Source organism: Gadus chalcogrammus, chromosome 12, assembly GCF_026213295.1.
Source record: "Gadus chalcogrammus isolate NIFS_2021 chromosome 12, NIFS_Gcha_1.0, whole genome shotgun sequence".
Taxonomy (NCBI): Eukaryota; Metazoa; Chordata; class Actinopteri; order Gadiformes; family Gadidae; genus Gadus; species Gadus chalcogrammus.
In genome coordinates this window covers 8,063,216-8,073,215 of record NC_079423.1, presented here as the reverse complement: position 1 = coordinate 8,073,215, position 10,000 = coordinate 8,063,216, and the positions used below count along the sequence as shown (strand labels likewise).

At 44.3% G+C, this 10,000-nt stretch overlaps 2 non-coding genes across 2 annotated transcripts; both read right to left on the bottom strand.

Moving 5' to 3' along the window:
- Positions 1-96: 96 nt before the first annotated feature.
- On the bottom strand, positions 97-215 carry LOC130394852 (5S ribosomal RNA). Its single transcript, XR_008897970.1, has one exon. It is a non-coding gene; the product is annotated as a 5S ribosomal RNA (ribosomal RNA).
- A 519-nt stretch (positions 216-734) lies between these two features.
- On the bottom strand, positions 735-853 carry LOC130401054 (5S ribosomal RNA). The gene has a single exon (XR_008903516.1). It is a non-coding gene; the product is annotated as a 5S ribosomal RNA (ribosomal RNA).
- Between the last annotated feature and the right edge of the window lie 9,147 nt (positions 854-10,000).

The window sequence follows — 10,000 nt, the reverse complement described above, 5'->3', positions numbered from 1 at the left end:
GTTGCTTAAATCCTCCAAAGCGGTTGGCAGTAAACATCAGGTCACGGTACGCCACGGTAGGCCACGGAGTCAATGAGCTCGAGTTGAAAAAGAAAAAGCTTACAGCACCTGGTATTCCCAGGCAGACTCCCATCCAAGTACTAACCAGGCCCGACCCTGCTTAGCTTCCAAGTTCACACGAGATCGGGCGTGTTCAGGGTGGTATGGCCGTAAGCAAATAGTGCAGGCGCAAAACCAGGTTTTATACAGTAGCACATAAGGAGTGAGAAAGCTGCTGAGGCTCGACGTTACACTTTTACAAAAACAATCATTAGTTAGATATAAACGGCAGTAATTGATTCAGTAGGACTCCTTATCCATGTAAACGATCATTGTGACATCTGAATTAATTAATTATCTGAAATACACTGCGTGTGCGTGTGATGTTAAATGTTTGAACCAAGGTTAACGGTTAAAGTGTCAGAGAATGGGTGGGGATTTTTTGACGTCCTCCCATGATCTGAAGTGAGCGTGCGTGTTTGTGTTGGTGAAAGTTTAAGAAATGTACAACTGTCGGTTCAGCTCTCTGGTGCTCCCTGCTGGCAGTATCACTATACTGTCCTCATGTTTCACAAAAACAGTTTTGAGAGACGTTGTCAGTTTTTGTATGTTGCTTAAATCCTCCAAAGCGGTTGGCAGTAAACATCAGGTCACGGTACGCCACGGAGTCAATGAGCTCGAGTTGAAAAAGAAAAAGCTTACAGCACCTGGTATTCCCAGGCGGTCTCCCATCCAAGTACTAACCAGGCCCGCCCCTGCTTAGCTTCCGAGTTCAGACGAGATCGGGCGTGTTCAGGGTGGTATGGCCGTAGACAATTAGTAAAGGCGCAAAACCAGGATTTATACAGTAGCACATAAGGAGTGCAACCCTGTCTCGTCAAAATTACGTTCCCATAGAACTATTCGGCATTCTCAATTACGTTTGTCATAAAACGTATTTTGTCCGCGATTACGTTTCATTGAACGTATTGCAAATACGTTCGTCCTCAGCCTATTTTTTGCCATTCATTAACCTCTAGGATTATGTTTGGTTGAAACGTATCCCAGATAGGTTAAATGTCAACGTATAGCACATTATTGTCATTAAGGCATATCTTCCTTTCAGGGAACGTTTCATTTAACGTATTTTGTCTGAAAAACGTATCTTGGCTGTGGATACGTGTTATTGAACATATCGCAAATACGTTCGTTGTCAACCTATTTTTTGCCATTCATTTACCTCTAGGATTATGTTTGGTTGAAACGTATTCCAAATATGTTAAATGTCAACGTATAGCACATTATTGTCATTAAGGCATATTTCCCTTTCGGGAAACGTTTCATTTAACGTTATTTTGTCCCTGATTACGTCTTATTGAACATATTGCAAATAGGTTCGTTCTCAACATTTTTGTTGTTATTTAAGCTACCTCTTGGATTACAGGCTACATTTAATTGAAACGTATCCTTAATAGGCTACGTTAAATTTCGATAACACATTATTGTCAGCATGTAGGCATAAGTCTACCTCTCGGGGAAGCGTACGTTTGATTGTAATGTTAATAGTCCAACGTTATATCAACATGTCACAAGAGGAGAAATTAGCTGCTGACGGGGTAACTGTAGGAGCGGGGGTTGCTTTGTTGATTTCTTTATCTAGGGCTATAGCTGTGGTCAAAGCGGGAAGTGTGCGTTGTCTGGGCGGCTGCCTGAACTGAGCTGCAGGAAATTATGTTCACACGTTTCTTCATTCATTCATGAAGGCTATACCGGTGAACGGTGACGTCAGACTCACGCCCACCTACAAACCAATCAATGTCCACTATCAGCCTGTCCTCTCGGAAAATACGACCACGTAGGTGGTTTGTTCCGCCACAGATTACGACCCATTGGAATTTATCCAAAACGAGCGAACGAGGCCCTCTACATGTGCGGGGAACCCTTTCTCATCAAAATTACGTTCCCAGAGAACTATTCGGCATTCTCAATTACATTTGTCTAAAAAACGTTTTTTGTCCGTGATTATGTTTTATTGAACATATTGTAATGACCTCGCCGGTGACATAACGATGTCGAGTCATTAGTAATTGAAGGAACTTTTAATGGACCAAAACCAGGTCACTGAAACCCGTAACCAACGGCAGAAATCCCACCCAAAACAAACCCCGGTTACCCCGGCAACCCCCAACACGGTCTCACTCACGTGCAGGCCCCCACCCTCGTGTTCTTCCAAGGCCCTCCCCCAGCTGACCTAATGATTCGCCCTCACACTGATTGACAAGAAGAACATTACAATACATGCACACAGACAACCCAGTCGCCAAGAAAAAACGTCAGTGGTGTACGTTTCCATGAACACTGGATACGTAGCATTTCAACGTAAAAAATAGCGTGTTATACCTACAGTATCCACGTGTGCCGCTGTGGAGGCGGGTTTCGGGGTTTGGGTTTCACGGCTTTCGCGGCAAATTGTGGACACGATTGTTTAGGGGGGGGGGGGGAGACTGTTGTTGACCGGGGAGGGGGGGGGGGGGGGGAGACACGTTTGTTGAGGGGGGACGACGACACACGATTGTGGGGGGGGGGGGACGACGACGACACGTTAGTTGAAGGGGGGGGGGGGGGACACGTTTGTTGAGGGGGGGTGAGACACGTTTGTAGGGGGGGGGCACGCTCGACAACGAGAGTTGGTTTTTATTGAACGCTCGACAACGAGAGTTGGTTTTTATTGAACGAGACTTCAACACGGAACAGCTGCGCGAAACGATGGTCACGTCACTCTCGGTGACGGTGTCGACAATAATGAACACACGGACAATGTTAATAGAACAACACACAACCACATAACATCCCGAACCCATTAACCCCACTTAATCCTAACAACAAAACAAGTTAACAAAAGCCCCATTTGTCAACTGAGAACCCCAATTCCCAGAATCCCCCGCGGCTCCGGAACACGGCGTAGCTTATATTAATCTTTATTATCTGAATGGGAAATGCAATATTTTAGGACAGATACACCATTAAACGCGTTTCTAATGACATTTCTAGCGAGAAATGTACATTTTCCTTACATAATCTTCAGTCAGTGAATGTGTATGATCTTTATTAATCTTTATTATCTGAATGGGAAATGCAATATTTTAGGACCGATTCACCGTTAAACGTGTTTCTAATAACATTTCTAGCGAGAAATATACTTTTTAATTGCATAATCTTCAGTCAGTGATTGTGTCTGATCTTTAGTTTTATAGTTATTAGGAGTTGATCGGCTCGCTCGCATGTTTCAACGACGTCAGGTTGCTTTCGCTAAACTAGCAGCTCACGTGCTTCCTGCGTTTGTGTTATTAAACTGTTACTTTATGTAACTTTTAATGATATCATCTTGTTAGAAACACGTATATCTGAGAGCCAACCCAGTCGCCAAAAACATACCTACGTTGACAGTGTACGTTTCGTGAACACTGGATTACGTCGCATTTCAACATAAAATAGCGTGTTATACACACACACACACACGCACGCACATGCACAGACACACACACACACAAGCACACACAAGCACACACACGCACGCACAGACACACAGACACAGACACAGACACACACACACACACACACACACACACACGCACACACGCACACGGTGCATTTCGCTGCTAAAACAACAACAAAAAAATATTCCCTCAAATATTATTACTTTCAAAACGTTGGCCAAAATGGCCAATAATATCTTTTTTTTTTGGGATGCTTCCAGGACATTTTGGGTGGATTTTGAACGGTATGTGGGGGGCACGTTTTTTGCAGGACCTGGCAACCCTGCGCTGTTGCCCGAGATCTGGATCCACCCCGGCGTGGTGCTGTCTCCTTTTGACCTTTTGACCCCAGACTTCTGGGGGAATAGCTGAATCAATTCATTAGTCAATCAGAAGCATGTAAATATCTTTCCGGTGGGGTAAGAGGACGAACAAGGTGTCCTTCAGCATCTACGCTTCCAGGCGATTGCAACGGTGCCACACATGAGCATATTCGAACATGTTTAATGGTAGTAATTAGCTGTCGAAATTGGAGGCCTTAATCAATACTGAGCAGCTATTGATTTGCTTCCCGATAAAGATTTGTCACAAATGACATGTTATTTAGCATCTACACGTTGAGCTGAGTCCAATGACACCAAGAACGACACTCTAGCTAATGGTAACATGTATTTGACATGGTACACCTAGGTCTAGGACATGATCTCGGTGTAGCAAGAGGCCGAGCTTGATCTCATTGGACTCAGCTTAACGTGTAGATGCTAATTAACATGTAATTTGTCAAAAATCTCCATCGGGAAGCAAATCTATAGCTGGTCATTATTGATAAAGGCCTCCAAAATCGACAGCTAATTACTACCCCGAAACATATTCAAATATGATCATGTGTGGCACTGTTGCAATCGTCTCGAAACGTAGATGTCAAAGGACACCTTGTTTGCTCTGTTGCACCACCGGGAACATATTTTCATACTTCTAATGGATTGATTCATATTTTAAGGTTCTCGGAGTGAGACTTTAAGTGGCTGCAGCAGAAGTGTTGAGACGAAAGATGATATCAAGAGATTTATAGAATATTCCCATTCACATTATGATTCTTCGTCGTAACATCCGACCAAACATCCTTCACATTCACAGAGCGAAGATTATGAAAGTCCAGGCTCAGCAAGTGCTCCATCTCGTTGCACCTGCACCCAGCGGCTCGCTTGCAAGATTTTGGCCTGAAGATCTTCCCAGACCAACACCCTAGCCATCCAACATGCATATCTGAGAATCAGGCCTCTCTTTAATAATGACATAAAGTTATGAGAGAAACACACATTAACTTTTTGTTATCTCATAAGCGGCGTGGTGCCGGCTCCTTTTGACCTTTTGACCCCCGACTTCAAAAACGTGGCCACAGGCCAGCTGTGTCTACACACCTTTAGCCACAAATGTACACCTCCATCCCACAAAAAATGGGGACTAGAAACTAACCTCTGTCTTATGTACATTTACTGTACTGTTGGAGGTCACGCCCCTTTGCCGACCTTTTCGAGATAGCTAGGGATGCTAAAATGTTTACACACATTTCCCGGGGCCCCGTGTACGACATATCCGAGATTTGGAGTTCTAGCCCTTAGAGAAAAAAAGTTTTCCCAAATGGAGTGTCATTTGGACAAAGCCCCTCAGAAGTGTAGCCTGCAAGACCTAATGGTTCAGAATGTGGTGGAAAAACAGTTTTTGAGATAGGAAGGTCCTACCGCCCTGAAATTTTAATACCTTATTCTAGGGCCTAACTGGGACCTCCGCACCGAAACTTGGCCCGGTCGGACCCCGAGGGGAGGAAGGGGGGGCCCTTCCTGCCCGAGACTTGGCCCGGTCAGACCCCGAGGGCAGGCCCCCCCTTCCTGCCCTCGGGGTCCGACCGGGCCAAGTTTCGGTGCGGGGGTCCCAGTTAGGCCCTAGAATATGGTATTCAAATTTCAGGGCGGTAGGACCTTCCTATCTCAAAAACTTTTTTTCCACCACATTCTGAACCATTAGGTCTTGCAGGCTAACACTTCTGAAGGGGCTTTGTCCAAATGACACTCCATTTGGGAAAACTTTTTTTCTCTAAGGGCTAGAACTCCAAATCTCGGATATGTCGTACACGGGGCCCCGGGAAATGTGTGTAAACATTTTAGCATCCCTAGCTATCTCGAAAAGGTCGGCAAAGGGGCGTGACCTCCAACAGTACAGTAAATGTACATAAGACAGAGGTTAGTTTCTAGTCCCCATTTTTTGTGGGATGGAGGTGTACATTTGTGGCTAAAGGTGTGTAGACACAGCTGGCCTGTGGCCACGTTTTTGAAGTCGGGGGTCAAAAGGTCAAAAGGAGCCGGCACCACGCCGCTTATGAGATAACAAAAAGTTAATGTGTGTTTCTCTCATAACTTTATGTCATTATTAAAGAGAGGCCTGATTCTCAGATATGCATGTTGGATGGCTAGGGTGTTGGTCTGGGAAGATCTTCAGGCCAAAATCTTGCAAGCGAGCCGCTGGGTGCAGGTGCAACGAGATGGAGCACTTGCTGAGCCTGGACTTTCATAATCTTCGCTCTGTGAATGTGAAGGATGTTTGGTCGGATGTTACGACGAAGAATCATAATGTGAATGGGAATATTCTATAAATCTCTTGATATCATCTTTCGTCTCAACACTTCTGCTGCAGCCACTTAAAGTCTCACTCCGAGAACCTTAAAATATGAATCAATCCATTAGAAGTATGAAAATATGTTCCCGGTGGTGCAACAGAGCAAACAAGGTGTCCTTTGACATCTACGTTTCGAGACGATTGCAACAGTGCCACACATGATCATATTTGAATATGTTTCGGGGTAGTAATTAGCTGTCGATTTTGGAGGCCTTTATCAATAATGACCAGCTATAGATTTGCTTCCCGATGGAGATTTTTGACAAATTACATGTTAATTAGCATCTACACGTTAAGCTGAGTCCAATGAGATCAAGCTCGGCCTCTTGCTACACCGAGATCATGTCCTAGACCTAGGTGTACCATGTCAAATACATGTTACCATTAGCTAGAGTGTCGTTCTTGGTGTCATTGGACTCAGCTCAACGTGTAGATGCTAAATAACATGTCATTTGTGACAAATCTTTATCGGGAAGCAAATCAATAGCTGCTCAGTATTGATTAAGGCCTCCAATTTCGACAGCTAATTACTACCATTAAACATGTTCGAATATGCTCATGTGTGGCACCGTTGCAATCGCCTGGAAGCGTAGATGCTGAAGGACACCTTGTTCGTCCTCTTACCCCACCGGAAAGATATTTACATGCTTCTGATTGACTAATGAATTGATTCAGCTATTCCCCCAGAAGTCTGGGGTCAAAAGGTCAAAAGGAGACAGCACCACGCCGGGGTGGATCCAGATCTCGGGCAACAGCGCAGGGTTGCCAGGTCCTGCAAAAAACGTGCCCCCCACATACCGTTCAAAATCCACCCAAAATGTCCTGGAAGCATCCCAAAAAAAAAAGATATTATTGGCCATTTTGGCCAACGTTTTGAAAGTAATAATATTTGAGGGAATATTTTTTTGTTGTTGTTTTAGCAGCGAAATGCACCGTGTGCGTGTGTGCGTGTGTGTGTGTGTGTGTGTGTGTGTGTCTGTGTCTGTGTCTGTGTGTCTGTGCGTGCGTGTGTGTGCTTGTGTGTGCTTGTGTGTGTGTGTCTGTGCATGTGCGTGCGTGTGTGTGTGTGTATAACACGCTATTTTATGTTGAAATGCGACGTAATCCAGTGTTCACGAAACGTACACTGTCAACGTAGGTATGTTTTTGGCGACTGGGTTGGCTCTCAGATATACGTGTTTCTAACAAGATGATATCATTAAAAGTTACATAAAGTAACAGTTTAATAACACAAACGCAGGAAGCACGTGAGCTGCTAGTTTAGCGAAAGCAACCTGACGTCGTTGAAACATGCGAGCGAGCCGATCAACTCCTAATAACTATAAAACTAAAGATCAGACACAATCACTGACTGAAGATTATGCAATTAAAAAGTATATTTCTCGCTAGAAATGTTATTAGAAACACGTTTAACGGTGAATCGGTCCTAAAATATTGCATTTCCCATTCAGATAATAAAGATTAATAAAGATCATACACATTCACTGACTGAAGATTATGTAAGGAAAATGTACATTTCTCGCTAGAAATGTCATTAGAAACGCGTTTAATGGTGTATCTGTCCTAAAATATTGCATTTCCCATTCAGATAATAAAGATTAATATAAGCTACGCCGTGTTCCGGAGCCGCGGGGGATTCTGGGAATTGGGGTTCTCAGTTGACAAATGGGGCTTTTGTTAACTTGTTTTGTTGTTAGGATTAAGTGGGGTTAATGGGTTCGGGATGTTATGTGGTTGTGTGTTGTTCTATTAACATTGTCCGTGTGTTCATTATTGTCGACACCGTCACCGAGAGTGACGTGACCATCGTTTCGCGCAGCTGTTCCGTGTTGAAGTCTCGTTCAATAAAACCAACTCTCGTTGTCGAGCGTTCAATAAAAACCAACTCTCGTTGTCGAGCGTGCCCCCCCCCCTACAAACGTGTCTCACCCCCCCTCAACAAACGTGTCCCCCCCCCCCCCCTTCAACTAACGTGTCGTCGTCGTCCCCCCCCCCCACAATCGTGTGTCGTCGTCCCCCTCAACAAACGTGTCTCCCCCCCCCCCCCCCCTCCCCGGTCAACAACAGTCTCCCCCCCCCCCCCCTAAACAATCGTGTCCACAATTTGCCGCGAAAGCCGTGAAACCCAAACCCCGAAACCCGCCTCCACAGCGGCACACGTGGATACTGTAGGTATAACACGCTATTTTTTACGTTGAAATGCTACGTATCCAGTGTTCATGGAAACGTACACCACTGACGTTTTTTCTTGGCGACTGGGTTGTCTGTGTGCATGTATTGTAATGTTCTTCTTGTCAATCAGTGTGAGGGCGAATCATTAGGTCAGCTGGGGGAGGGCCTTGGAAGAACACGAGGGTGGGGGCCTGCACGTGAGTGAGACCGTGTTGGGGGTTGCCGGGGTAACCGGGGTTTGTTTTGGGTGGGATTTCTGCCGTTGGTTACGGGTTTCAGTGACCTGGTTTTGGTCCATTAAAAGTTCCTTCAATTACTAATGACTCGACATCGTTATGTCACCGGCGAGGTCATTACAATATGTTCAATAAAACATAATCACGGACAAAAAACGTTTTTTAGACAAATGTAATTGAGAATGCCGAATAGTTCTCTGGGAACGTAATTTTGATGAGAAAGGGTTCCCCGCACATGTAGAGGGCCTCGTTCGCTCGTTTTGGATAAATTCCAATGGGTCGTAATCTGTGGCGGAACAAACCACCTACGTGGTCGTATTTTCCGAGAGGACAGGCTGATAGTGGACATTGATTGGTTTGTAGGTGGGCGTGAGTCTGACGTCACCGTTCACCGGTATAGCCTTCATGAATGAATGAAGAAACGTGTGAACATAATTTCCTGCAGCTCAGTTCAGGCAGCCGCCCAGACAACGCACACTTCCCGCTTTGACCACAGCTATAGCCCTAGATAAAGAAATCAACAAAGCAACCCCCGCTCCTACAGTTACCCCGTCAGCAGCTAATTTCTCCTCTTGTGACATGTTGATATAACGTTGGACTATTAACATTACAATCAAACGTACGCTTCCCCGAGAGGTGGACTTATGCCTACATGCTGACAATAATGTGTTATCGAAATTTAACGTAGCCTATTAAGGATACGTTTCAATTAAATGTAGCCTGTAATCCAAGAGGTAGCTTAAATAACAACAAAAATGTTGAGAACGAACCTATTTGCAATATGTTCAATAAGACGTAATCAGGGACAAAATAACGTTAAATGAAACGTTTCCCGAAAGGGAAATATGCCTTAATGACAATAATGTGCTATACGTTGACATTTAACATATTTGGAATACGTTTCAACCAAACATAATCCTAGAGGTAAATGAATGGCAAAAAATAGGTTGACAACGAACGTATTTGCGATATGTTCAATAACACGTATCCACAGCCAAGATACGTTTTTCAGACAAAATACGTTAAATGAAACGTTCCCTGAAAGGAAGATATGCCTTAATGACAATAATGTGCTATACGTTGACATTTAACCTATCTGGGATACGTTTCAACCAAACATAATCCTAGAGGTTAATGAATGGCAAAAAATAGGCTGAGGACGAACGTATTTGCAATACGTTCAATGAAACGTAATCGCGGACAAAATACGTTTTATGACAAACGTAATTGAGAATGCCGAATAGTTCTATGGGAACGTAATTTTGACGAGACAGGGTTGAGGAGTGAGAAAGCTGCTGAGGCTCGACGTTACACTTTTACAAAAACAATCATTAGTTAGATATAAACGGCATTAATTGATTCAGT